At 38.5% G+C, this 14,053-nt stretch overlaps 1 pseudogene; it reads left to right on the forward strand.

Moving 5' to 3' along the window:
- The window catches only part of LOC128018845 (cytosolic carboxypeptidase 6-like), a 321,358-nt pseudogene that overhangs the window by 254,233 nt on the left and 53,072 nt on the right, over positions 1–14,053 (forward strand).

The following is a 14,053-nucleotide window of genomic DNA, read 5'->3' on the forward strand; positions in this document are numbered from 1 at the left end:
TCTGTCTGACCTCAAACATTTGAATGATTATAGATAGATAGATAAGAGAGTTATGTGTATGTATGTATGTGTGTATTTGTATATACACACACACACACACACACGTATGTTTGTTTTTGTGAAATGTGTAGAAATCCTATGGCCGTATTGGTTTTTATACTGTACAAACCTTCACCAACCCTACACCTAACCCTCACAGGAAACTTTGTGCAGTTTTACTTTCACAAAAAAAAACTTATTCTGTATGGCCCATAAGCGTTTTGAAAAATGGGGACATGGGTTATGTCCTCATAAGTCACCCTCTCCTTGTAATACCTGTGTCATACCCCCCCCCCCCCCCCCACACACACACACAGGTGTGTTTATTTATATTTATTTATATACATTTATTTCAGTAATTCAACACCAATTTTGAAACTTGTGTATTAAATAAATTCAATGCACACAGACTGAAGTAGTCTTAAGTCTTTTGGTTCTTTTAATTGTGATGATTTTGGCTCACATTTAACAAAAACCCACCAATTCACTATCTCAGCAAATTAGAATATGGTGACATGCCAGTCATCTAATCAACTCAAAACACCCGCAAATGTTTCCTGAGCCTTCAAAATAGTCTCTCAGTTTGTCTCACTAGGCTACACAATCATGGGGAAGACTGCTGATCTGACAGTCGTCCAGAAGACAATCATCGACACACTTCACAAGGAGGGTAAGCCACAAGCATTCATTGCCAAAGAAGCTGCCTGTTCACAGAGTGCTGTATCCAAGCATGTTAACAGAAAGTTGAGGGGAAGAAAAAGATGCACAACCAACCGAGAGAACCGCAATGCAGCCTTAGGAAGATTGTCAAGCAAAACGATTCCAGAATTGAATCAACTTCACAAGGAATGGACTGAGGCTGGAGTCAAGACGTGTCCATGAATTTGGCTACAGTTGTCATATTCCTCTTGTTAAGCCACAGAAAATGTCAGTGGTGTCTTACCTAGGCTAAAGAGAAGAAGAACTGGACTGTTGCCACTGGTCCAAAGTCCTCTTTTCAGATGAGAGCAAGTTTTGTATTTCATTTGGAAACCAAGGTCCTAGAGTCTGGAGGAAGGGTGGAGAAGCTTATAGCCCAAGTTGCTTGAAGTACAGTGTTAAGTTTCTACAGTCTGTGATGATTTGGGGTGCAATGTCATCTGCTGGTGTTAGTCCGTTGTGTTTTTTGAAAACCAAAGTCACTGCACCCATTTACCAAGGAATTTTTAAACACTTCATGGTTCCTTCTACTGACCAGCTTTTTGAAGATGCTGATTTCATTTTCCAGCAGGACTTGGCACCTGCCCACACTGCCAAAAGCACCAAAAGTTGTTTAAATGACCATGGTGTTGGCGTGCTTGACTGGACCGCAAACTCACCAGACCTGAACCCCATAGAGAATCTATAGGGTATTGTCAAGAGGAAAATGAGAAATAAGAGACCAAAATGTGAATTAACTGAAAGCCACGGTCAAAGAAACCTGAGCTTCCATACCACCTCAACAGTGCCATAAACTGATCACCTCCATGCCACACTGAATTGAGGCAGTAATTAAAGCAAAATGATCCCCTACCAAGTATTGAGTACATGTACAGTAAATGAACATATTTTCCAGAAGGCCAACAATTCACTAATTTTTTTTTTTATTGATCTTATGAAGTATTCCAACTTGTTCAGATAGTGAATTGGTGGGTTTAAGTTAAATGTGAGCCAAAATCATCACAATTAAAATAACCAAAGACTTAAACTACTTCAGTCTGTGTGCACTGAATTTAATACATGAGTTTCACAATTTGAGTTGAATTAATGAAATGAACTTTTTACACAACACCCTAATTTATTAAGATGTGTGTGTGTGTCTGTGTGTATATATATATATATGTGTGTGTGTATATACGTGTGTATATATACAGTATATAATGCAAAACGATACCGTCACATGGTCCTTGATAAATCATTCTAACATTCCTTATGAACATTTAAAACTATTTTAATGCCTAATTTTGGTGGAATCCTTTATTTTATTTTATTTTTTTATTTTATTTAAATTTTTTTATGCTATTTCTCTATACGTACAAAGAATATTAAGTTTAAAAGAACATTTTGAAATGGAAATCTTTTGTAACAAATGTATTTACTCACTTTTTAATCATCCTTACTAAATAAAAAATCTAAATTTGTGTGTGTGTGTGTGTGTGTATAAATATATCCCCCTCATAAAAATAATATTTAAAAAAAAATATGTAACAAAATAAACAATGTAATACATATTTTGAAACCAAAAAGACATAGAATTTGAATTCACTATTTATTTATACATATTCTCAGCATTTCAATCTATTAACACTATAAATCTATGAAAATAAAGAGTGTTTAACATCACCCAGCACTGCTTACTATGAAGTGTATAATGTAGATTCTGGAAGATCAGCCACCCACCCTGTGTCGTTGACTTGATTGGACACAGACACGCACATTCACAGGAGGGGTGTGATGTTTGTGTTTGATGTGTGGAGTTAAAGTGAGAAAGACTGCGAATGGGTTCTGGATTAAAAGCAAGATTGATCTGAGTGTCAAAGAAAGATAAGCACACTGCCCTGTCTGAGTTATTGAGGAGGCGTGACATTGATATCAGTACACACACACATCCAGAAGTTCAGGTTGCATTGAGCTCTTGTAATAAATGAGAATGTCAAAAACCTATTCTAATATTAAATGAACAATTATATCCAGCTGATGGAGATGGACTCACCAGTTTGATGGAAACTTTTCCCAGGTTTTTCCAGAATCTCAAAGATCTTTCATAGAACGTTTCTGACTGAACAAACTAGCAATTAACTATCATGGAGATAACAGTCTTCCTTAAGTATTTAACACTTCCACTGCTCGCTCACTCTCGACTCTTTTCAAGCTGCTAAGCACTTTTCTGCCTAATGTTATTGCCTACCTATGCATTCTTTCTCTCTCTCTCTGTATTTCTTGTTCACTCCATTAGCCCGAGGGGACTGCTGAATGTCATTAAAAATAACAGTATCCACATGACTGTAATATGTTGCAGTGGTGTTATTGACAGAGAGATGATTTAGTGTAGTAATGATGGATTGAGCTGGGCAGCAAGGCTGGCACATGTAGGGATGTGTTTGTGTGTGTGTGTGTGTGTGTGTATATATATATATATATATATATATATATATATATATATATATATATATATATATATATATATACAGTATTGTTCAAAATAATAGCAGTACAATGTGACTAACCAGAATAATCAAGGTTTTTCGTATATTTTTTTATTGCTACGTGGCAAACAAGTTACCAGTAGGTTCAGTAGATTCTCAGAAAACAAATGAGACCCAGCATTCATGATATGCACGCTCTTAAGGCTGTGCAATTGGGCAATTAGTTGAATTAGTTGAAAGGGGTGTGTTCAAAAAAATAGCAGTGTGGCATTCAATCACTGAGGTCATCAATTTTGTGAAGAAACAGGTGTGAATCAGGTGGCCCCTATTTAAGGATGAAGCCAACACTTGTTGAACATGCATTTGAAAGCTGAGGAAAATGGGTCGTTCAAGACATTGTTCAGAAGAACAGCGTACTTTGATTAAAAAGTTGATTAGAGAGGGGAAAACCTATAAAGAGGTGCAAAAAATGATAGGCTGTTCAGCTAAAATGATCTCCAATGCCTTAAAATGGAGAGCAAAACCAGAGAGACGTGGAAGAAAATGGAAGACAACCATCAAAATGGATAGAAGAATAACCAGAATGGCAAAGGCTCAGCCAATGATCACCTCCAGGATGATCAAAGACAGTCTGGAGTTACCTGTAAGTACTGTGACAGTTAGAAGACGTCTGTGTGAAGCTAATCTATTTTCAAGAATCCCCCGCAAAGTCCCTCTGTTAAAAAAAAGGCATGTGCAGAAGAGGTTACAATTTGCCAAAGAACACATCAACTGGCCTAAAGAGAAATGGAGGAACATTTTGTGGACTGATGAGAGTAAAATTGTTCTTTTTGGGTCCAAGGGCCACAGGCAGTTTGTGAGACGACCCCCAAACTCTGAATTCAAGCCACAGTACACAGTGAAGACAGTGAAGCATGGAGGTGCAAGCATCATGATATGGGCATGTTTCTCATACTATGGTGTTGGGCCTATTTATCGCATACCAGGGATCATGGATCAGTTTGCATATGTTAAAATACTTGAAGAGGTCATGTTGCCCTATGCTGAAGAGGAAATGCCCTTGAAATGGTTGTTTCAACAAGACAATGACCCAAAACACACTAGTAAACGGGCAAAGTCTTGGTTCCAAACCAACAAAATTAATGTTATGGAGTGGCCAGCCCAATCTCCAGACCTTAATCCAATTGAGAACTTGTGGGGTGATATCAAAAATGCTGTTTCTGAAGCAAAACCAAGAAATGTGAATGAATTGTGGAATGTTGTTAAAGAATCATGGAGTGGAATAACAGCTGAGAGGTGCCACAAGTTGGTTGACTCCATGCCACACAGATGTCAAGCAGTTTTAAAAAACTGTGGTCATACAACTAAATATTAGTTTAGTGATTCACAGGATTGCTAAATCCCAGAAGAAAAAAAAATGTTTGTACAAAATAGTTTTGAGTTTGTACAGTCAAAGGTAGACACTGCTATTTTTTTGAACACACCCCTTTCAACTAATTGCCCAATTGCACAGCCTTAAGAGCGTGCATATCATGAACGCTGGGTCTTGTTTGTTTTCTGACAATCTACTGAACCTACTGGTAACTTGTTTGCCACGTAGCAATAAAAAATATACTAAAAACCTTGATTATTCTGGTTAGTCACATTGTACTGCTATTATTTTGAACAATACTGTGTATATATATATATAATACATATATATATATATATATATATATCCTCTTTTTTTATTATTATTATTCATTTGATCATGCTGTAAAGAGTTATATTTACCCAAAAGTGGATTATGTGCTAAATCAAACCAACTTCAAACAAAAATGATAACAAGATGTCAATGACTCAATTAAACACAATAAGGCAATGTGGCAACAATGAAATGGTACCATTTGACAGGGTTTCTGTTCTGTATTGCATGCTGTTTAATATTTCTGATAATTTTTATACATTTTTATCCAACTTTTTCATGTTGGTATTCTATTCCGCTAATTGATATAAGCCCATTACTAGTAGTGTGATTAGGCAACCACACTAAATCCCTGCTGAACCTCAAAATCAGTGCTACTCACTGATTTCCCTCTGATCTCTGGGTGAGTAGCTGGGGGAGGAAGATAGGGCGAAGAGGGGTGAGGGTGGGGCCTGTGTGAGAGACATGCTTGATTGGCACTTGTGAAATGTGCTTGTTGTCACATCACCGAAAACCCTGATGACCATGAGCCCCTATTTTATTGTATCCAACTGCAGTGACAGTTGACTGGGGACAGGTGGCAGATGCGTGCTGCTGGGCGTAGGGCTCTTTAATCAGGGCCCTGCTTCCAGCCCGACATCCATCAAGGGCCTTCATTGATGTGCTGTCACAGAGACGCTGTCATCAGCAGCAGGGCTTCACACATCATCCTTTACCTGCAACTCGGCACTCCACTCATCATCCTTTAGCAGCGGGAGTGCACGATTGAGCGGCCGGTGGGACAAACGCTGTCACCGAAAGGGGGCTGGAGTGATGGAGGCAGCATGGAATAGGAAATATGTGGAGATGAATAGAACATTCAGGCAGCTGTTTAGAATTCCACAAGTGATGATAATAAACTGGTGAGCTTTGCAAGAGTAGCGGTGCCCTGTGAGCATCAAAACCAGCAGAGCATTTAATACAATGAAGCATAGGCAGAATATCAGTGACAATTCATGTGTGTGTGTGTGTGTGTGTCTCGCTTGCTCTTGCTTTTTGACATACATGAAACATGAACACAATAGCCCCCAGGGAATGAAATGTAGTTTTCCAATTGAAAGACCTGGTGAAACGCTTCCTTATCCGGTTGACATTTTCAGCACCACCAAAACCAAAGTTTCCTTAAATGCTTGGAATGATCAATACAATTATTATTATTATTTTTTGTCTAGAGTGAAGGTTTATCGGTAGTGTATTATATTTATATTTCTTTTTTTCTTCTTTTTTTTTCCTGGCCATTATTTTTGAGGAAGATGGTACTTTCCCCTGTAAACGCTATTAACCTATGCACACCACAGCTCTCCATAGCACAGAAACAAATCAATGGCCGAGATCCTTGCTTTAGGTAAATAGTTTTTTTATGGCTGTGATATTGATGCATGGACATTGATTCGTTCCGACCCTCATCCTGAAAAACGTTGAACAATACTTCAAAGAGGGAAGGAGAAGAAGAGACAAGGACAAATTGCACACTGATCTTCTTTTTACACGGCAAATAGAGCAAGGTTTTACTGTGCTTTTCTGTTGATGAGAAATAGACTCTGCTATAATGCATTCTGCCTTTAGTTTCTAAACTTCTTAAAGAGATAGTTCACCCAAAAGTAAATTCTAATATTATTTACACACGTCACGCCAAATCTTATTTCTTTCATGAAACTGAAACGAAAGTGTATAATTTTTTTTATAGGAAAAGACCAAAATGTACAATTGAATGCTCTGAAAATCTCAGTATGTGGACTAGCCTGGCACATTGATGAGTGACTGGTAAGTTCATGAATCAATTTTGTGAATGAATTGTTCAAATGAGTTGGATCTTTTCGATGAATCAGTTGACTCCATTCATTAGTCTGTATGATTTCTTGATGAATCTAATGAATTTCTGATTCATTTCTCCATCTTGCTGATGAAATTATGTGATCATATGAGTTGTATAGACTACTTTTATAAAAACGTGCATTAAGTAGTTTTCATACGCCTCTTATGTTTATCACGCTGACAGCGTTTGATTGATTTGTAAGGACCAGAATTGTCAGATCAGGCCCCATTAAAATAAACAGCTTGCCACAGAAGGGGTTAACTGGCTAAGAGAGTCAGATGTTTGATTTATTTTCCTCTCCTTCACGTGTCAAGCAGAAGGCTCCCTAAATGACTTCGATTAACGCAGAATGCTCCCGCAATTAAAAAAATCCAAAGCTATCATGAATTTTTCATACTGGGAATGTTTAAGCTAATTATGGCTCAAAATGGAGCTCTTTGCCGAGGCGTGGCGGAGTCGTCTGACATTGACGGCCAATGTCACTGTCACAGAGCTGCTCTTAGCAACACTTCCAATCATCAGAGCTGCTTAGTATTCATGTCATTGTTTCTTTCTCTTATACTAGCCAGACAGTCTCCACTAGAAGTGTTAAATTGTCTTCTTTATATGATGACATCAGTAGTCATATCACAGCATGAAAGCTAGACAAGTTGTTCTGTCTAGAATAATATTTATTTTAATAGTTTAATGGTAACACATGAATAACACTTTATCATATGTAAAAAATATATATATATATTTATAACTAAAATTACAATTAGCAATAATAACATTAACAGTAGCTATGTTTCAATTTAAAGTTGTAAATTTAACTTATGTGCAAAGTTGGAATATTGCATAAAACATTTGCAAATTAAGTGTAGTTTCTTTCCAATTAGTCAACGAGGACAAAATCTTCACTCCCTGATACATTGGCACTAAATATCACTAATAAAAGTAGAAGGAGCCTCTGAATATAATAACTTTCATATTTAATAATTTGCTTGGTAAATTTGTTTCCATCTTAGTTTATGCACACCTTTTTCTTATTGGATAAAAGGTTTATTCAACACAATTGTGCGCATAAGATATTCCAAAATGCGCATAAAAATAGGTGGATGGAAAAACAGCTAGTGTAACATATATGGAGAAAGCATTATATGGAGAAAGTAGATCACACATTATTTGAAGACAACTTCTTTGTGCCAAGGCTAAGAAACAAAACCAAAGGCAGTTTGGACAATAGTTTATTGACTCAGAGGAATCGATCCCAATTAAATATTCATAGACTTAGATTTTGCCAAATTGTGAGTGACAGCTTGCCTCTTGCAGATGAAGGATTGTGGCAGTGTAAACAAAAACAAATTCTCTAAATGAAAATGTTCAGATTGTTATTTCTGTAACAGCTCCCAGCGTTTGGCCTGTGGTCTGTAGCATGGGTTATTATTACTTTCTTTTTTTTAATTCAGAAGTAGGTAGATATCAGTAGGAGCTGCTATATTATTGAGTCACAAAACCCTTTTGTAAGTGAGGCATATAACTGTATTCATCTCCCTTGTTTGAAGTCATTAAATACATCACCTGATAGAACAACTGGTTCTTTTTAGGATGCATTGTTTGGCTTTTGAGTCTCTTCGTATTACAAAGAAAATCTATTTTAGTGGCCATATAATAGTAAAACACTCAATAAGAAGTGGCCTGCAGATGTTTAGCATGCAGTTTTATTTAAAAGGTAATCAAGTGTGATTTAAAGAGTCTTGGCAAATGTATTGGAGCAAGCAGATCTTCAAACACACACCAGCTCTGCTGAGGAAGACTGCTGGAGTTTGTCTTCGCTTTTTAACTGCACTACAAAGTTTTGTTCTGAGATGACATCTTCCCATTTATTCTGAATAATTAATTAGACATGATGAATTATTCCGTACTCAATGCCGCAATCACTGGTACACGTGTGCACACACTCTTTTGTGTGTGTGTGGTCAGTATTAAAATTTCAGAACCCTGGTGATTAGTATTCTCAAGGTTCACCTTTGTTTCTCTTAAGGATGAAATGGACAAAAGCAGCAAAAAAGTGTAATGCCTTAGTATGAGGAAGTGAACTTAAAATTTTCCTGAGATCGGTGGTGCTCTGCTTCTAAAGAGATGTTTTTTTGTTTTTTTGTTTTTGTGGCTGAAAAGGAAAATACAAAAGCTTCATATAGGCCCAAAGAACTCTCATTTGCCAAAGCTCTGGCTTGCTTAGAGACTACTCTTCACCATGAGATGAAGAGGCGTCACTGTGTGAGAGCTGAATGCCAAGAAAACAAACTAATATAGAGTTATTTTAAATCTCAGATCTGAAGATCCTTCCTTGTTCTTCTGTAAGCCTTTTCATGCTCATTCCCAAGAGAGAATGGTTACCAAGACTGAGCTGGGTGCTTTAAAAGTCTCCAGGTTGGTTTTGCCAGCATTATTGGACATGAATACTGGCTCTTTGGATGTCACCCCTGTGGAGGGATTAAAGGCAGCTGGGAGTTACGCTCGCTAAAGTCGGTGCTTAATAACAGCAGTCTGAGGGTTTTGTTTTGAATCACTTGAGGATTTTTGAGTGGTGGGCCGTGTATGTATTTAAGTGTGTGTGTGTGTGTGTGTGTGTGTGTGTGTGCGCTACAAGAGCAGGGTGAGGGATGGGGAATGAAGGGATCTTTCTGTAGTCACAAAGGCTAAAGGGACGACAAGAGCCTACAGAAGTGGCCTTGATTGGCCTCCCAGAGAAACAGAGAGAGTCTAATGTGGAAAGAGGGAACAACTGAAAAGCCTTTGTCATATTTTTGCAAGTCTGCAGTTAGCATGCCTCAACAAAGACACTCAATTGGGTTCAAAAACAACTGGGGGGAATGCAAGAGAATGAAACATATTCTAAGCTATTGTCTTCTCAAACAAATAAATATTGGCTAATTTACCATAAATAAATAAATACAATAAAAATATTATAGTGGTAGTCCAACAAGTTAAGGCTGAGTTTGTTTTAATGAATTTACCCTGTAATATATGATGTTAATAAATAACGAGTTTAAATATATAACGCAGTATCATTTGCTTCAGTCAAAAAAGCGGCAGAGAAAAGCCCAATGCATTTCAAATTAAATTTCCCTCCTGCTGCATAAATATCAGAGGTTACCATTTAAAACAATCATCTTTCAGAGTCACACTATCAAACCTGCTTGTGGTTGAAATGACAGGTGAATGGAAACTTTTGCTAATCAATAAAATATTAACCTATTTAAGGACCTGAAAATGACACATATATGGATGAACACTCATACATTTGCAATAATGGATTAGAGGATGAAGTTCACTTACGAATATGTGAGTAAATGTCAGATGGAATGCAATTCTGCAATTACAGGATTTTAACCGCGATTAAAGTCAGGTGTTGCGATGAGCTACAACCAATGAGAGAGCAAGCTATGGGTTTAAACATGATTTTAAACGTTGGCAGTTGTGTAGTCTGAACTAGGCTGATAACACATTATTTATTATCAAGGCAGTTTTATGATATCGAGGGAATGTCATATCTGTGAACGGGAGCGTAATTAAATATACACATCAAACATGCACATATTTTTATTGGTTCCATAGATATTAATTTACATATTTCTTGATAAAAAAAAAATAAACTGTGTTGCGTGTCATGTCAAAGTGCCTGAAATGGAAAGAAGCTGATAAAAGCTAGGAATTATGCTGAAACCGATGAATTAAAGAAAGAAAACCCATATGACAATGACTGATAGAAAGAAGCAGAGATCGAGTGAGATTGAAACAGCGTGACTGAACCGATATACTGTGTCCTGCGGGGGGGCCGAATGAAAACACAAGCTGTCACCTCAGGTTTTGTCACACCACAACACACCTGCCTCCCCTCCCACTGCACAGGACAAAGTAATGTCCCGTGTTGAGAGCTGTCATTGAGGGCTACGTGCTCCTGTTACTGGGCCGTCTGAAGCGCTCTGACTGCTGTATGTTCTGGAGGTTTCTGTGGTGTTGACATGCGCTGCTCAAGTCTTCAGTGCTGCTTTGGTCTCTTCTCAGTGGACTTCAGCGAGTGCAGGGTAAACTATGGTTTGCAGCCAGTAATAACAAATAGTGCTCAATTATGACTGGAGACTGGAGAATTGGCTGCTGAAAACTTAGCTTTGCCATTGCAAGAATATTTAATACATTTTCAAATATGTTACAGTATAAAATAAATAAGTGTGTGTTAAACATAATTTATATATATATATATATATATATAAACACTGACGTAGGTTTCCTGGTTTCTTCATAGAGCTGAGTGTATGGTTGCTGTGATAATTTTACACTAGGGTTTGATCTCATGCATGTAGGGCTACAGCAGTGTTGTGGTAAACTGTATGTGAATAGCTAGGAAGTGAGAGTGGATTAAAACCCCACAATCCCTTCAATTACTCCTACAGCTGTCCCGTTATGGAGGAGGCACTGTTTAAGGATAACTAACATATCTACATATCTACGTATGAGTGATTTTAATAGAATTGACACAGCAATTACATCCACACAGTTTTGTTTTCCAGTAGATCTTTTTGTGCAGCTTGCTGAGAAAATATGGCCCCTGATCATAGAGAGACACCGCAGAGGTTTGGATAATGGTCAGTCGTTTTCTACATTGATAACAAGAATGTTTCTTGAGCACCAAGTAAAGTCAAGTCACCTTTATTTATATAGCACTTCATACAATACTGATTGAGTCAAAGCAGCTTTACGGTGTCAAACAGGAAAATAGTTTGTCAGTAATGCAAGAGGACAGATTTTAAGGATTTAGGGTTTTTATTAAGGTTTTTGTGGAAAGGAACAAAAACTCCACTGGTGACAGAAAATCAGCATATTAGAATGATTTCTGGAGGATCGAGTGACACAGAAGACTGGAATAATGGCTGCTGAAAATTCAGCTTTGACATCACTGGAATAAACTGTTATTTTAAATTGTAATAATGTTTCAAAGTATTACTGTTGTTAATATAACAATTACTGTTTTACTGGATCAAATAAATAGCATTAAAAAAAAAGAGTAGATCAGAGTGAGTAGATCATTTCCTTGGATATTTTAATATATGCTACTGAATATATTCTTCTAAGGTAAATTAATTTACATGGGTCTCTTAAGAAGCATTAAATGTCACAAAAAGCATTGCTGTACTATGATGCATTCTAGTAGTTTTAGTGAAGTTTGCAGCAGCCAAAACAAAGTTTAAAGCTCTTTAAACGTCTCCCATGCAGACGATAGCTGCGCTGTGTGTGGCAGTCAGAGGACTTCCTGCCGGCTGATTGGAGGAAAGCTGTTGAGCAGAACAGTCATGGATCAGGGCAGGTCAGAATGATGTGTCCCAGCGGATGACTGGCGTAAGACAAGAGTCAGGGGGCTCTGGGGCTTCTTCTCTCTCTTGATCTCTCCCCCTCCTTCGCTGACGCGGTCCCTCTCTCTCGACTGACAGTAAAGGTCAGGGCCTCCTCATCCCGTCTGTCTCACTCTCCCTCTCCTTCTTCCTCAGTCCGCTGACAGGTCTTCCTGTGGGAACCGGCCCGGGCTCATCTCGCTGTCACACACGGCTAATAATTAATATTTCATTAGTATTTTGCGACGGTTCATAACGTGGCCTGGGCTCTCATTCTGAATGTTGTTGGGCTAAGCTCAGATTCGGAACTCTCTCTGCAGTGCAGGACAGAACATGGCTGGCGAGACCCCTAGCTGGAGTGCTTTATATTTGTTCAGTCTGAGTGCCTTAGATAATTACACATTTTCCATTGACTGTACTTTAAACCACTTGCATGTAATCCTAAGTCTCTGTCCCCCTCGTCTGTAAAATACCTCCTCCGTCCCACTGTTTACCTCTGAGACTCAGTCTCCACAGAACGCTCATGAGCAGATACCTCAACAAATTCCGAGAGAGCAAAGGAGAATTCATTAGATGAGATGGCATTCAACATAGCTGCAAGTAGAGCGTGTCTGCTCCGCTGCTGATTATATTAAACTCTAAAACATTGGGGGTTTTAATAATACTTTATCCTATCTGATGTTCCCTCTATGCAACCAAAAGCCTGCCTTTCCCACATTCTCTGTGGACCATGGTCCCTGGAAACTCTCAACAGGAGGCAGGGGAGTCACAAATCCCATATAGCACTATTTATCGAGAAGAAGATAAAGCCACTCACTGTATATTGTAGCGAAGGACCACAATTAAGTTCTCTGGTGAAATCGGCCATGAAAAGGCCATGTAATCCTGTACTGTATGCTTTTGGTCCATGTGAGCCTTCAAAGCATTCTGTAAGACAGAACGAGTGAAAGCAGTAATTCTAAATCGAGAGCATACACTTAGAAGTATGCATTGTTTTCTTATTAAGTGTTAGAGGGGACCATGTTCCCTTTTTGTTTAAGAGTTTGCTTGGGTGTTTTTAGCAAGGGAACAATGTGATTTTGAAGCATGAGAAAGGGGCAATCAGTATCCTACCTATGCCCCACCAGCCAACCCCCCGACCGGTGACCCTGCTTTACTCTGTTCTGTCTTGTTTTGTTTTCCGCCATCCCCGGCTTTGTGATGGAGGAGGTTAGGGGCTTTGGGTCACACCTGCAGCACTAAAGTACTTCTGGCTCTCTCGCTGAGATCTAATGGCTTTAGTGTTGGCGGCACCGTGCATATGGAGTTATTGCACACCACACACTCGCACACCTACTGGCAGTTACCAGAACATGCTCAATCACACACCCACTTATAGAGGAAGACGCGTGAAGTTGGAAAATTTACACTTAACTGCACCAACATGTGCCAATCACCCAATCGCTTTGTCTTTCAATGACATTTTCTAGTGTTTTAAGAGTTCCTGAATGGGAAACACACACATGTGTGCTGTGTAAGTATTTACTCTACAATGAATTTCATTTGGCAGAGTCTTTGTATAAATATAAGGCTGGCACGCATAAGAAGGGTAGAGTCAAAGAACATCTGCTCCCTCAGCGGCGTCTTTTTTTCTTCTCTTTATCCTCCCTTCTATCGGTCCAAACGGAGCTCTTTCTGTCTTCCTTCCCGCTGTAATCTGCATAAAAAAGTCAGTGATTATCGGTTTAGGGGTTTTTCTGTTCCCTTTAGAGGCTGAACGCTACTGAACAGATAGCTGATCTTTCTGAAGTCCTGTTTGTTCTTCAGGTTTGCCCCCACTACAAACATCTCCCTGATCAAAGCATTATGAAAGGACTTACCACTTCAAACGTAGGCCCTTTTCCGCCCTATTCCGCCCGACCTACCAATCGCTATGGTAACACTGTAATCACCAAATCCA

This window comes from Carassius gibelio, chromosome A8, assembly GCF_023724105.1.
Source record: "Carassius gibelio isolate Cgi1373 ecotype wild population from Czech Republic chromosome A8, carGib1.2-hapl.c, whole genome shotgun sequence".
NCBI lineage: Eukaryota > Metazoa > Chordata > Actinopteri > Cypriniformes > Cyprinidae > Carassius > Carassius gibelio.